We start from the raw sequence: 15,385 nt of genomic DNA on the forward strand, positions 1-15,385 counted from the left end.
AAGTTGTTGGGCCAGGTACAGGTATCGATTGTTTCAGTGACAAACTCTGACATCTTCTTCACGAATGACACCTGGGCATGTCTAGTCCGGTGGTATTTATAGCCCCGTAGTCCATCCCTCCTGACTGGTTACTTGTCATCCAATCACATTTCTCCCACCTTGTTTACAATTGAATTCCGTTAAGTTTGTCATCGAAACGTTGGTTATAATCGATACTGGTACCCAGCTGGATGCCTGAGAAGAGTTTATTCATCATATATGCCGGAAAAGCATTTTCAGTAAAATATTTTATAAGTTATTATAGTTATCACAGATAAGATCTAACAATCCTTTGTGATCTCTACCTTTCTATCCCTGTAATAACAATTTGCAGAATGTCCACTTACTCAGCTTTTGCACATTCATCCTTTACGACCGTCAAAAGAATCAAACATGAAGAGAAATAACTTGTGCGATGAATTTCAGAACCTAGAGTAACGGACACAGCCATTGATAGTAATTAAGACATGCATTTTAAAATGTGTACCGAGAGTGAACTGGACATGCTTTAAGCATTCTGATGATTTCAATCCATATTTATGAACATCAGTACGGGGACTTTGTGTTGCTCAGTGCATTTGGATTCCCGATGACAAGATGTTGCTTTCACACAATTAACAGCAGAGAAATACACCTCGGGCACAAACATACGGATTTATGTGTTTAATGGCACATCTGTGCTCACCAAAATGTGATGACTGATTTTCACATAATAATGGCAAGCGCCATAAGCCTCACAGTTACCCGTGCTGTGAGTTCTGGCATCATGAGTACAAAGAGGATTTATGAGAATGTTGCCAAGACTCGAGGGCCTGGGTTATAAGAACAAGTTGGGAAGCTGGGACTTTTCTCCTTGGGGAATAAGACACTGAGGGCTGACCTTATAGAGGTGTATAAAATTATGAGTTCCATAGATAAGATGAACTCACACAGTCATTTGCCCAGGGAAAGAAAACCAGAAACAAATGGGCATTGATTTAAGGTGAAAAACAAAAGGTTTGAAAGGAACCTGGGGTGGGGGGGCGGGGGGAGCTTATTCAAATTAAATTTATTATCAAAGTACGTATAGATCAACATATACAACCCTCAGATTCATTTTTTCATGGTTATTCATAGTAAGTGCAAGAAACACAAAATAATCAATGAAGAACTGCACACAACAAAGACACAGACATCCAAAATGCAAAAGACAATAAATTATGTAAATACAAAAAGGAAAATATTAATAATAAATATTGAGAACATGAGGATGGACAACAACCAATGCGCAAAAACCAACAAATTGTGCAAATACAAAATGAAAGAGGAAAAAAAGAAATAATAATAATAATAATAATAATAATAATAATAATAATAATAATAAATAAGCAATAGATATTGAGAACACGAGATGAAGAATCCAATTCAGTGGAAGAAGTTTGGCGATGGGATGAGAGAAGTTGAGTGAAGTTATCCCCTCTGACTCAACAGCCTGATAGCTGAGAGGTAATAACTGTCCCTGAACCTGGTGGTGCAGGTCTTGAGGTTCCTGTACCATCATCCCAATGGCAGCAGCAAGAAGAGAGCATGACACACACAAAATGCTGGAGGAACTCAGCAGGCCAGGCAGCATCTATGGAAAGAAGTACGGTTGACTTTTCGGGCCGAGACCCTTCAGCAGGACTGGAGAAAAAAAGCTGAGGAGTAGATTTGAAAGGTGGGGAGAGTGGAGAGAGAAATGCCAGGTGATAGGCAAAACTTGGAGGCTGAGGGATGAAGGAGAGTGCTAGGAAGTTGATTGGTGAAAGAGACAGAGGGCCATGGACGAAAGAAGAAAGGTGGGGGTGAGAAACACCAGAGGAACGTGGTGGGTTGTCAAGGAGATAACGAGAGAGGGACAAGGGATGGGAAATGGTGGAGGAGTGGGGTGGGCTGGAGGCATTACCGAAAGTTTGAGAAATCGATGTTCATGCCATCAGGTTGGAGGCTACCCAAATGGAATATATGGTGTTGTTCCTCCAACCTAAGTGTGGCTTTGTCCCGGCACTGGAGGAGACCATGAATGGACATATTGGAATGGGAATGGGAAGTGGAATTAAAAAGGGTGCCCATTGGGAAATCCTGCTTGTTGTGGCGTGACGGAGCATAGATGCTCGGCGAAGTGGCCACCCATTCAAGAAGCCGGCATGGCCTGGGTGGTGGGGGTCCTTGATGCTGGATTCCAAGCTGTGATGCAACCAGTCAATGTACTGTCCACCACACACCTATAGATGTTTGCTCTATTATTCTTTGACCCTAGCACAGTGCTTTACTTGATGGGAACCAGGCATTAGTTAAAGTAATGTGATTCCAATGTGTCTCTGTCTATCAAATCAGGAACCTTGATTATCACACCCAAGCATCTGATCAAGAGATTGTAAAAAAAAATCAAAAATTAACAAGATCAGAATTTTCCCATTCCAATTTAATTTCCTTACACTGCTCTCTTTCTCAGCCAGCAGAGAGAGCTGAGCTTGTTATTTTTTTGAATTAGCTCCATTTAAAATACTTCAATGGCGACTGCATTTCACGAATAACTTTCGAAGTGTTCCCAGTCCTCCAAGGGCAAGGCTTCATTAGTATTGGACATGGGCTGAAGGCTGAGAGAATTCAGCACGACAATCGCCTCTGTCCTCAAGGTAGAATTTAGGTCACGAGAATTCTTCACACAGGCTTCTCTGTGTGAAAATTAACAAGGCAGCAATGTCAGCTGTTAACCTTGACAATCTACTCCCACAGAGAGACCCAGTTCACTGGATTACTTATATAACCTACTAAGGGGCTTTCTTTGTAATGGGCCTCATACATGAAAAAAAGCTGGCACTTTATTTGATCATTAGATGAGTGTTGGCAATTTCAAATAAATTGGTAGATTTTGTGAAAATGGGATAATGAAATTATGCCTGTGATCAGGGACTGAGAAAGAATTCCTGCTCCTGATACATATCTAAATAACCTCTCCTTACAGCAGCATTTAAGATGAAAGTAGATTCTATACTGCTCATATTTCCAGTAATTGACCCCTTCAGTATTCCCCCATTCCCAGTTCCCTCTCTCATCTTATCTCCTTACTTTCTTATCATCTCCCTCTGGTGCTCCTCCCCCTTCCCTTTCTTCCAAGGTCTTTTACTCTCTCCTATCAGATTCCTCCTTCTCCAGCCCTTTGTCTATTTCACCAGTCAGAACTTCCCAGCTCTTTACTTCACCATTCCCCCTCTCCCAATTTTACTTATCACCTACCACCTTGTACTTCTTCCTCCCCTTCTTGCTCTGACTTTTCTTTTTACCTGTAACATCGACTGCTTATGCTTTTCCACAGATGCTGCCGAGCCGGCTGAGTTCCTCCAGCATTTTGTGTGTATCGCTTGGATTTCCAGCATCTGCAGATGTTCTTGAGTTTATACTGTTGTGGCTTACATTACTTCATTCTGTGCACAGATTTATACATCAGGCAATATCCACAAAATAGTGTTCTTGGAATTTAAACTGGAAATGCATATAATTAAGTGGTGCTGAGATTCATTGATATATTCCTCAGAAGAAATCCATTAGACCTTTCCCTCTCTGTGGTCACCTCAAGAGGCATCCACATTGTTCCACTCTTGTGGCTTAACTGCATAGTCATCTTCAAACTTTCTCTTTTAAGTATTTACTAACTCCTTATTGAATAACATAGGACAAAAATTTGGACGGTGTTACGTCCTCTTTGCTCTGCCAGATACTAATTAGTTTAGAATTCAGTTTTCACTGCCCTCTTATATATATTTTTAGTGCAACTTGTACAGCATGGCCAATTGGACAGAATTGAGCATGAGTGCCACAGGCTTGGAGAAAGAAATGTCTGTGACATCAATCCCCAAACAAAGGTAATTTGATACCAGCACTACTAATCTGGACCGTGACTAATCTGGTTTGTGGATCTCTATAGGGAATCTGATGGTTATACACACACACACACACACACACACACACACACACAATCTACGGAAAAGAGTAAACAATCAACGTTTCGGGCTGAGACCCTTCATTAATCAAAGAGTTTGTCAATGTATTGTAGGTTTGGATTAAACTGAGTCCAATTGGTTCAAACATTGAGGCTTTAATTTGGTGTAGAAGGTGGCCCGATTGTGTAAATCCTAGAACTTCCAACCCAATATTATGAAGGACATACACCAAAAATTAAACTGAAAATTATAAAGCAAAATCACTTTTTTCTTCTTGGTTCTCTTAAAGAAAGGATTATTTTCTCGAGCTTCCCCTGGTCTTAATGACCAGACACTTGGAGCACCTTGTATAATGCACCATAACATAGTGCCCTGATTGACACTGGGGTCAATCCCGACTTAACCCTTTGAATGACAACTGCTTGAAAAAAAAGTCAATCAGAACAGCCACTGATTTCAAGAGTGCAGGAGGAAAAGTAGAGGGTAAAAGTAGACAATTATTACTAGGAAAATGAAAGGAATTTTTCAGAATATACATGGGAAAGGGATTGTTACAGCATTTTGATAATCAATGATGGGAAATAACATTTTGCTAATTATATATGGGAATTAAGATTTTTTAATGAATGTGAGGAAGAAAATCTATAAACAATTTTTATTCAATAGTGATAATAAAGGATATCAGTTTACCCAATCTGATTTCTAATTTTTCTTGTAAGTCATTCAATATTATTTCAATTACATTTTATAAATGTTTATTTGGTAACAAAAATGACTTTAATTTCTGCTGCCTGTACTGGAAGGTTGCCAATTGGATCACACTGGCTCATATACTCAGTTTCATGCCAACTTATCCCCAGGAAGAAGACAGTCCGTAGGACCATAAGACATAGGAGTAGAATTCAGCCATTTGGCCCACCAGATCTCCTCCGCCATTTCATGATGGCTAATTTATTATCCATCTCAATACCATTTTTCTTTTTTTCCATCTCATAACCATTAACATCCTTATTGATCAAGAACCTTTGCTTTAAATATATCCAATGTTTAAAGTCATCTGCAGCAACAAACAACCCTGTACTGCCCTGCACTGTTTTGGGCACTTTATGTAGTCTTGTGCAGGTCTGTAGTCTAGTGCAGTTTTTATGTTGTTTTACGTAGTCTAGTGTAGCCTTGTGCTGTCTCACATAGTCTAGTGTAGTTTTGTGTTGTTTCATGTAGAACCAGGGTCCTGGAGGAACGTTGTTTCATTTTTCCTGTGTACTGTACCAGCAGTTTATGGTCGAAATGACAATAAACTTGACTTGACTTGAATTCCACAGATTCACCACCCAATGGCTAGAGTAGCCCATGAAGCAAGAGGAGGGCAAAATTCACTGAATAATTAACTCTGACCGGTAATAAAACAAGATAAACCGAAATCAAATTTAAAATTATTTAAAAACATAGTTTTAGTTTCTAGGATGTCAACATCATCATCATTATGAGCCATGTTGCATTGATGTGGCGATCATGGTCTTACCCATGAACACGATTGTTCTTGGAAAATTTTTCTACAGAGTGATTTGCCATTGCCTTCTTCTGGGTAGTGTCTTTACAAGAAAGGTGACCCCAGCCATTTTCAATACTCTTCAGAGGTAGTCTGCCTGGTGTCAATTTTCACATAACCAGCACTTGTGATGTGCACCAGCTGTTGTACAACTATCCACCACCTGCTCCCATGGCTTCAGGTGACCCTGATCAGGAGGGGGTCTAAGCAGGTGCTTCTCCTTGCCTAAGGGTGCCTGCAGGCTAGCAAAGGGAAAGAGCACCCTACACCTCCTTTGGTAGGGGCATATCGCCACCCAGAACATCTTAGATGTACTGTATTTAAAAAACTCTTATTCTGAAATAATTACACTGTTTAGCACAGATCACAACACAATAACATGAACAAATCTCTGTTACAATCTCAAGTTTAAAGTTTATTGCCAAAAAGAGAAGTATTCGAAAACTGGTCAGCGGCAGCAGGAGATGACAGGTTGTGAGGGCCTTAAAGTCTTGGAATTCATCTTGCCTGGGAAACATCTTGAGTGGGGAACGATTAGACAAAGACAAACTGCAGTGGTGGGTGCAGAGAACTCTATATTACCCCATGGGCAGACATGCGGTTTGCTCCTGTGCTTTCCATCAGCCATCTGCAGAGCACATCCGTTATTAGTTTTATTCTGCAGGAGTAATCCTTAAGTAGCCTGCTGCAACAGAAGGTATGCGAGTCTTCAATTGTGTTCAGTGACACGGAGAGCTGTACTGGGGCTATGCCTCTCAATGGGTTTACTTGTTCCAGACCCTTCTCCTCTTTAAGAACACTTAAAAGGAAACTCCATTAAATTTGGGAATTATCATTCAACTCGGAGCATAGAGGGTCTTATTCTCTGAAATTTGCTGACCTTACCTCATCCTTTGGACTGAAAACCCTTGAAATTCCCCTGGGAGCCAAGTGATGAGCTTGAATTGACCACATTGTTCATTAACTCTTTAGTCTAAAATGTTTGTATCTTTTTTTTAAAATTTCCCTCAGTAAATCCTTTTACCATGTGTGAATGTAATGAGTGGTTCTGATCCTTTTCTTTAAAAAAAATCTTGCTGTTATCACCCTGCCTATTTGGTAGATTTTCTTTAGATTAATGATGTGGAGGCACTGGAAAGGGTGCAGAAGAGATTCATCTGGACGCTGCCAAGATTGCAGGCGAGGTTGGATTGCTTTCTTCCTCATGTTGGAGGCCAAGGAGGCACCTGGTAAAAGTATGTAAAATTATGAAAGGTATTCTACAGAGAAAATGATCAAATATAATCCCAAGCTGTAAATGTCAAACAATAGATGGCATAAGTTTTCAGTTGAGAGGGGGAAAATTTAAATGAGATTCACAAGAGATTTTCAGAGAGTGCTCAGTGTCTCTCAGATGGAATCAGACTTGATAGAGGTTTTTTTTGTCTGATACATGAACAGGCAGGGAAAGGACAGATGCAGCAAATGTGTAGGAATTTAGAAGAGCTTAATTTGGTATCATGATTAGCCCAGATATGATGGGCCAAAGGGCCTTGCTCCTGTGCTGTACTGTTCCATGTTCTAGTCTGAATTTGAGATAAAAAGAGGATTAATCTGGGATAAATGACAAACCAATTATTACATATTGTCCCTGAAAGAAATAGCAATTCCAAGCCTTTCTCACCTCATGCCTACTGATTCCTTCAGGCTGCCAACAAAATACAGAAGAAACTTGATGCACATTGTAGGGAACAGGGCTGGCTGGGTGAAACACCTACCATTCACTTACATTGTCTGACCCATTGATGCCTTTGTGTCCAGTGCCCTTGCTGCAGCCCCCGGTCAGTAAAATAGAAACTTGAAGCAAGAAGAGATAAGCTTCATGAGGTTCCATCTTGAAAGTTGATATACTTAGGAGGTGAATCAACATCAAAGTAAGAAAAAGTGCCTAATGAATCAGATAAACCTGATTCATCATTGTGCATTTCACCTTCAGTTACTTGCTAGGGCTTTCAGGTATGTATTCCATCACTGCAATCAATATTTTTTGAGTTCTCATGCTTAAATCTAAATTGGGCAATCAGAGGATTAATTGGAAATGAATATCTTTCAGGTGCGGTATGGAGGATTTACTGGTACGTGACATGCTGGAAGATGTTTCTGCTCTGTGGAGGTTGTGGTCATTTTGACTTTCAATTCCAAGTGGCTGCAAAGGCACTGAATCCCCCAATTTATGTCCACTTCATGTGACATCAAAAATAGTTGAGAACAATTGACACAGCAAAGATTTTAGGACCAGAAAATGTCTCAGAAAACTACACCCAGAACGAATTATCTCCCCAGCTGGTTTGTTCTAGCACAGGTATGACACAACCACGTGGAAAATTGACCAGATATAGCCTTCTCACAAAAGGATAGATAAATCCAGTTAAACTATCTATCAAATAGTTAATTTATTCAAATAAATATCCCAAAATTGCACAACACAATGAAAACAGATGCAACAAAATTGCGTTGAGAGAATGGGAGGAAACTGATGTAAATTCTTGGCTATTGCTTTATTTTAATTTTGATTGTGTGGCAAGAGAAATAATTAATATACATGTGTTTGAGATTCTTTTATAAATAGCAGCACACAGATGAATGAACTGCTTGGAGCTTGCTTCAATTAACAGTGGGAATTAAAGAAAATCTAATAATTGAATTTGATATAAACAATGGTAGCTTAATAATTACCAATATCATTTTTTAAATTTCCCTTCAAATTTAATTGACAGTTAAATAAATCATGAAAGATGGTTTAAAATCTTGCACTCAGCAAGGTTTTGTCTTTTGGGAGCAGCTAATCTCAGTTTGAATAAGAGGTACTGTTTTGTATTTCCAAAACATAAAACTAATTGAAAGATAAACATGGCAGCTCAGGATTCGTGACTTGGTCTTGTTTTTACTCTATATGAGGCACATACATATGGCATAGTGGCATAATGACGTATGCTATTCACATACTTTTACATGTACTGTATCCTGTAATAAATTACGTAAACAATAAAGAATGCTTAATCAAACAATATATTTACAATATAACTCAAATATTACTGAAATATTACAGGGTGGCGGGGTGGAAATAACTCTCTACCAAAAGGAGGTGTAAGGCGCTCCTTCCCTCTGCCGGCCAGCAGGTCACCCTTGGACAAGGTGCAGCACCTGCTTAGCCCCTCCTCCACTGATCATGTCCATGTGAAGCCAGGGATGGTCCTATGGGTAGCTGGTGTACATCACAAGTCCTGGTTATGTGATCACTGACGCCAGGCAGACAATCTTTGAAGAGTATTGATAATGGGTGGGATCACTCATCTTGGACAGACACTGGCCAATGGCAGGCAATTGCAAACTACTTCTGTAGAAAAGTTTGCCAATAATAATTATGGTCATATGGACCATGATAGCCCATATCTTAGACATGGCACATAATGAAAATGATGATTAGTTAAATACACAACACTCCTCCCTGCTTAGCTGTAAACTCCAATTCAATCTGGAATGCATCTCAACTTATATACATATATACCATATACTGTATCTCTCTCTCTCTCTCTCTGTATGTGTGTGTGTATATGTATATATATACACACATACATACACACATGCAGTATATATATATATATATATATATATACATACATACACAGTATACTACAGGACATCCATGGCATTATAAATCTTAATTTGTCATATTCAGGCTTAAAGATGTAATCTTGGTGGAGGACCCCTGATAAGGGGGCAACGTCACTCTATTTGGCAGGAGAGAACTGTGTGAAACAATCTCAGGTTCTGGGCCCTCATCTGTGGTCGTTGCAGGAATTGTTTCTGACAAACCTATCCCTTTTGGCCAGCCCAAAGGCAAATTTCACCTTCAGACCTGCATTGGTCTGCCGTGTGTGAGCCCCTGCCCCAATGTTAACACAATTTGTTCAGCCAAGCAGGCTTCCACCTAGATGCTGCAGTTTTGTTCACACTCTCTTTCAATTGACTGCAACTCAATTACATTTCTGTCTGCTGTTTCCACTGACACAGCAATTTCAACTGTTCTTTTAAGTGTAACTTGTGTTTCAGTTGGTAGCCATTTTTGAATGCTTTCTTGTAAGGTTTCACAAACTGAACAATCTCTCAGTGCATCATTAACCCCATCACAGAACTGATAATGCTGTAATAGACTCCCCTCCCTTTTGATTCTGCTTATGAAACCTAAACCATTCTGCAATCACCAATGGCTTCGGTTCTAAATATTCCTGCATAACTTTAGTGTATTCAGCAAAGCACTTTTCAGCTGGTTTCATTGGAGCAGTCAATCTTCTAAGCAAATGTATGCCTTCCAGTTTATTAAACTCAGTAAAACTGTCATTAGTTTCTCATTGTTTATTTCATTTACTTCAAAATACTGCTCGATTTGTTCTGTATACATGAACCAGTCATTTTTGTGCAAAATCAAACACGTCTGCCTCTCCAATGGAGCCAGCCATTTCTGCTTGTTTGTTATCTATAATTATTATCATCTGCTACTCATGGTTTATGAACCTATGAATTTTGTCCATTTTCTGCCTATTTTTAAACTCGAATATCTCTATCCCTTCCCAAAGAAACGCACACTGTACTTTTTTAAAAATTCAGATGTCTCACTGCACTTCAAAAGGTCATAAAGGTCATCTTGGATTCATTTAAAACTTTGTTTCTTAACTCCAAAGCATAAAACTAATTGAAGGAAAAGAAACAGGAGCCTGGGAATGCATGTCGTTGTTTCATTTTTACTGTAAATGAGGCATGTATAGATAACGTAGTAGTGTAATGATGTATATCATTCACGTACATTTACATATAACCCATAATGAATTATGTAAACAACAAAGAATGCTTAATCAAGCAATATATTTACAATATGACTCAAATATTACTGAAAATATTAAACACCCAACAGATACATTTTGATGAAGAAAGGAATGCTTGGCTTGTAGTTGCTTTCTTTCAGCCGTCCTGTGTGTTGCACCTTTCCTTTTACTCATGTTGTATGGACAATTTTTGATGGATTGTAACTTCACCTCACAGTCAACATATATTTAATAAAAATAATAATAATAATAATAATAAGAAGAAGAAGAAGAAGAGAAAGAAGTACACAACAGTAAACATAAATAGGTCTCAGTAGGTAGACTTAGTGTCAGAGAAATGTATTTCTCAATTCATAGGTTCATAAACCATGAGTAGCATATGATAATAATTATATATAACAAACAAGCAGAAATGGCTGGCTACAGTGGAGAGACAGACGTGTTTGATTTTGCACAAAAATGACTGGTTCATGTATACAGAACAAATCGAGCAGTATTTTGAAGTAAATGAAATAAACAATGAGAAACTAATGACAGTTTTACTGAGTTTAATAAACTAGAAGGCATACATTTGCTTAGAAGATTGACTGCTCCAATGAAACCAGCTGAAAAGTGCTTTGCTGAATACACTAAAGTTATGCAGGAATATTTAGAACCAAAGCCATTGGTGATTGCAGAATAGTTAAACGTTAGAACCCCAAAGCCCCCACCCCAGCTCCACCCCTCCCACACACAAGGCAATGATCCATCCTCCCCCACAGCAAAACAGCATCAGCGCCCCCACCAATCACTCAAGTGTGTAGCTTTACAGAAGTATCCGTAAAGACACAGTCTTGCAGCACCCCAAAGGCTACTCGTTCACCCGGCAATTTGACATATCATGAGCATGACAATTTGACATATCATCCCTAATAAGGGAAAAAGAGGCGACCCTGTTTCACAGTGAGAGGGGAGACATAACAAACAACTCACTGATTTATGATGTTAAAAGTCTGTTGTGTCACTTTTTCCGAGCTCTGCGCCCAGAGAGGCTTAGATCTCTGGACACACAGCCCACGGAGGGTAACTGCTCCCGATATTCCGTGATAAAGCATAACAGAGAAAAATGAAGAAATTATCACTACAGAAGAGAGAGTTAACAAATGGAAGAGCATGACCCTCCATGGAAGACATCCACACAATCTGAGCAGACTAGATGACAACAAAGAAGCTTTGCATTCCTGGCACAGAGTTGGAGGCCTATTTCCAGAAACCAAAGAGTTTCTTGTATGAATACAGGACCAGTTAGTTAACACAAAAAAATGATCAAGAGTACATAGTAAAAGACCAACAAGTTCAAACTGATAAATGCAGAAAATGCCAAAGGAAACCAGAAACAATCCTACACACTACAGGATCCTGCAACTGACACAAAATACTGGAAGAGCTCAGCAGGCCAGGCAGCGTCTATGGAAAAGAGTACAGTTGATGTTTTGGGTCCTGCCGAAGGGTTTTGGCCCAAAACGTCAACTGTACTCTTTTCCATAGACGCTCCCTGGCCTGCTGAGTTCCACCAGCATTCTGTGTGTGTTGCTTGGATTTCCAGCATCTGCCGATTTTCTCTTGTTTTTGACAGGATCCTGGAGCAGTTTAACTCAATCTGATTACTTACACAGGCGCAATCAAGTAACAAACATCATTCACTAAAATTTTGCTTTAAAATACAAACCCATAGATGACAGCACACCTTACTATAGCCCAATTCAGTTTTAGGGACAGAGTCCTACAAATTATATTACAGCTGATCCATTATTACAGATAGCACAATCCATAATAACTGTACAGGTATAATGTTTTAGGATAAACAAGGAAGAACAGTTTACTTAATAGATATAATCATTCCAAACATACCTAACATACAGAAATCAATAACTAAAAACACCAGAAATATGCTGAATTAAAAGAGGAAATTGGAAGACTGTGGAACATGAACAGGGTATACTTTGTCCCAATAGTAATACCTGCAAATGATAACACTTCAAAGTCACTACACATTAGCATTAAACAATTAGGCCTGCACGACAATATTTATGTAAATCTCAAGAAAGCTACAATACTAAACACCACTGGAATACAGGTTTCCCCCGCTATCCGAGGGTAGAGCGTTCCTATGAAACCGTTTGTAAGCCGAAATGTCGTAAAGCGAAGAAGCAATTACCATTAATTTATATGGGAAAATTTTTAGAGTGTTCCCAGACCCAAAAAAAACTTACCAAATCATACCAAATAACACATAAAACCTAAAATAACACGAACATATAGTAAAAGCAGGAATGATATGATAAATATACAGTCTATATAAAGAAGAAATATTTTATGTACGGTGCAGTTTCACTTATCAAAAGCGGGAAGACAGCGAGCTGAAATCGATCTGGAGAAAGAAAAATCGGCACGTACCCCCACTTGCATGTACACGCCTACGCACGTACACACATAGGCACGTGCACGCATGCGCACACAACTGCCCGCACAAGGCTTCATGGTCATGGTAGTCTTTCTCGGGGTAAACACACGTATAAAGCAGGCGTCTTTTTTTGTAAAAGCGAAAACCCTCTTTGGTTAGAGAAATCAGGTACTAATGTAGGTCTTTTGTAACAGCGAGCTGTCGTAAAGTGAACGTTCGAAAAACGGGGGCCACCTGTATTCGGAAAATTCCTAGCAATTGACAAATGAGTGTGGTTGGCTGTGCCCATACCTGATGTTTTACCAGCCTGAGCTGAGAAAAGATAATAATAAGTAAATGAATAACAAGTGAATCTCAAACACAATTTGAAGGCTAGTAGTTACAAATCAGTACATTTACTGCCCTACACAACTGCAGGCAGTCAATATCAATGTCCCTGTTAGTGCCAGTTGAATCCACTCTCCACTAATTCAGAACCAAAATATTAACTGTTGATGATGGGAATCTTTTATAGAAATAACAGAAAATGCTGGAAACACTCAACAGGCCAGGCAGAGTCTGTGAAAGAGTAAACATTTTAGGTCAAAGATTCTTCCTTGATCTGAGGAAGTGAGCAGACAAGTTGCAGAGGAGCATAGGACATAGAGAGCAACTGCAACAGGAAGTTCAAGGTAAATTTGTAACTGAAGTATGTATATTTCAGATTCATTTTCTTGTATGCAAACATACATAGCACAACTGCTGCTCATGTGGTTCTGGGAGGTGATACCCCTTTTACTCTTTGGTGAGCTTCCCCACCCAACTCCACCCTCCATGTTATGCTTAATAGTTATGAGTTACACTCTAGAACCACCTTCTCAGAGATGGTGTTACTGATTGCTGAAAAATCTGTGTATGTCTGGAGGCAATCACATCAGACGCCATTGTGGAGTCAAATAGTTAATGATGCTCTCAATCTAGCTTGACATTATGTAAAAATAAAGCTTTTTAGCAGATAGCTGACTCATAGAAACAGATCCCTCAGAAGGAAATTAAATCGGGAAGGAATGACTTTTTCAAGTAATGTTAATGTCGTGAATTTAAATATTTAATTTTAAGTTTGAATTTAATTGTAACTCATCTGAATTCTCAGATAAAGGTCATATTACCGTACTTCAGTTAATAAATATATAGCACTAACATTTAACAATTTAAAACCCAATATGGCCAACCATAAGCTCTTTAGTTGCAGCATATACAGTATCATGCAAAAGTATATATAATATAGCATAGTGCGAGGGGTGATTGATAAGTTCATGGCCTAAAGTCCATTTTCTCAGACAGTGCTTAATTTCAATTTTTAATGATCTGAAACAGAAATATCACAAAAGTTATTAACTTCAAACTTTCTGCATAATCACTCGAAGAGTTCAACTGCAGGTGCACGTAATGAGAGTTGTATAAATCACCTCCTTCTATGTTAGGCCATGAACTGATCAATCACCCTTTGTACGTGTACGGTCCTGGATTCGTCAATGTGGGGCAGAGGGTGAATTTGTAAATCTGGCTAGAGCAAAGGATGTTGGGAATGGTGAGGGTGGAGGTGTGGGATAGATGGCTGACAAGGAGTGCCATGAGTAGGGGTGGTGCAATGCAGACACACCCAGCTCTGAGAGTCCAGGCAGCATCATTTGATTCCAAACTATTGGTTTATTGATCATTACAGAATGTCTCTCTGGTACTTCCTGCTCCCTCCCCTCTCCCTTCCCCTTTTGTTATATTGCACTGTACTGCTGTGGCTGCGAAAAAAGAACAAATTACACGACATATGTGAGTGATCATAAACCTGATTCTGATATGGGTCCCTATTGTGGATTGAGAGTGGGAAGGGGACAGGGCGAGGGGAATCATGGTTGGGAAAAGGGGAAGGGGGAGGGGAGGGAATGGGGAGCACCAGAGAGACTTTTTGTAAAGATCTCTAAGCTAATTGTTTTGAATCAAATGACCCTGCCCATTATCTCAGGGCTGGGTGTGTCTGCACCAGCACCACCTCCCACCCTGGCACTCCTCTGCCACCTGTCCCACACCCCTTCTGCAGCGCTCCACTCTCACCATTCCCAACATCCATAGCTCCCACCAGGTTTACAAACTCGCTCTCTGCTCCACGCTGACAAATACAGTGCTGTGCAAAAGTCTTCGGCACCCTAGCTGCATATATATGCATACAGCACCATATTTGTCAACATGGAGCAGAGAGTGAGTTTGGAGTAAAGGATGTGAGGCAGGAGTAAAGGATGTTGGGAATGGCGAGAGTGGAATGCCACTTCCTGCTCCCTCCCCTCTCCCTTCCCCTTTTCCTAACCATGATTCCTCTCTCCCTGCCCTCTTCCTATTCCCAGTCCACAATAGAGACCCATTTCAAAATCAGGTTTATCATTACTCACATACATCATGAAATTTGAATTTTTGAATCAGCAGTATAGTGCAATACATAAAATTACTACAGTACTGTGCAATAGTCTTAGGCACCCTAGCTACTGTATATATATGT

The 15,385-nt window shown here is 39.6% G+C and overlaps 1 long non-coding RNA gene across 1 annotated transcript in view; it reads right to left on the bottom strand.

Annotated features, from left to right (window-relative positions):
- Window positions 1-12,845, bottom strand: part of LOC140740347 (uncharacterized) — a 36,142-nt gene extending 23,297 nt beyond the window's left edge. Inside the window, exon 1 of the long non-coding RNA XR_012101822.1 lies at window positions 12,774-12,845. This is a non-coding gene — a long non-coding RNA (uncharacterized lncRNA). The remainder of the gene's footprint in view (window positions 1-12,773) is intronic.
- Between the last annotated feature and the right edge of the window lie 2,540 nt (window positions 12,846-15,385).

This window comes from Hemitrygon akajei, chromosome 16, assembly GCF_048418815.1.
Source record: "Hemitrygon akajei chromosome 16, sHemAka1.3, whole genome shotgun sequence".
Taxonomy (NCBI): domain Eukaryota; kingdom Metazoa; phylum Chordata; class Chondrichthyes; order Myliobatiformes; family Dasyatidae; genus Hemitrygon; species Hemitrygon akajei.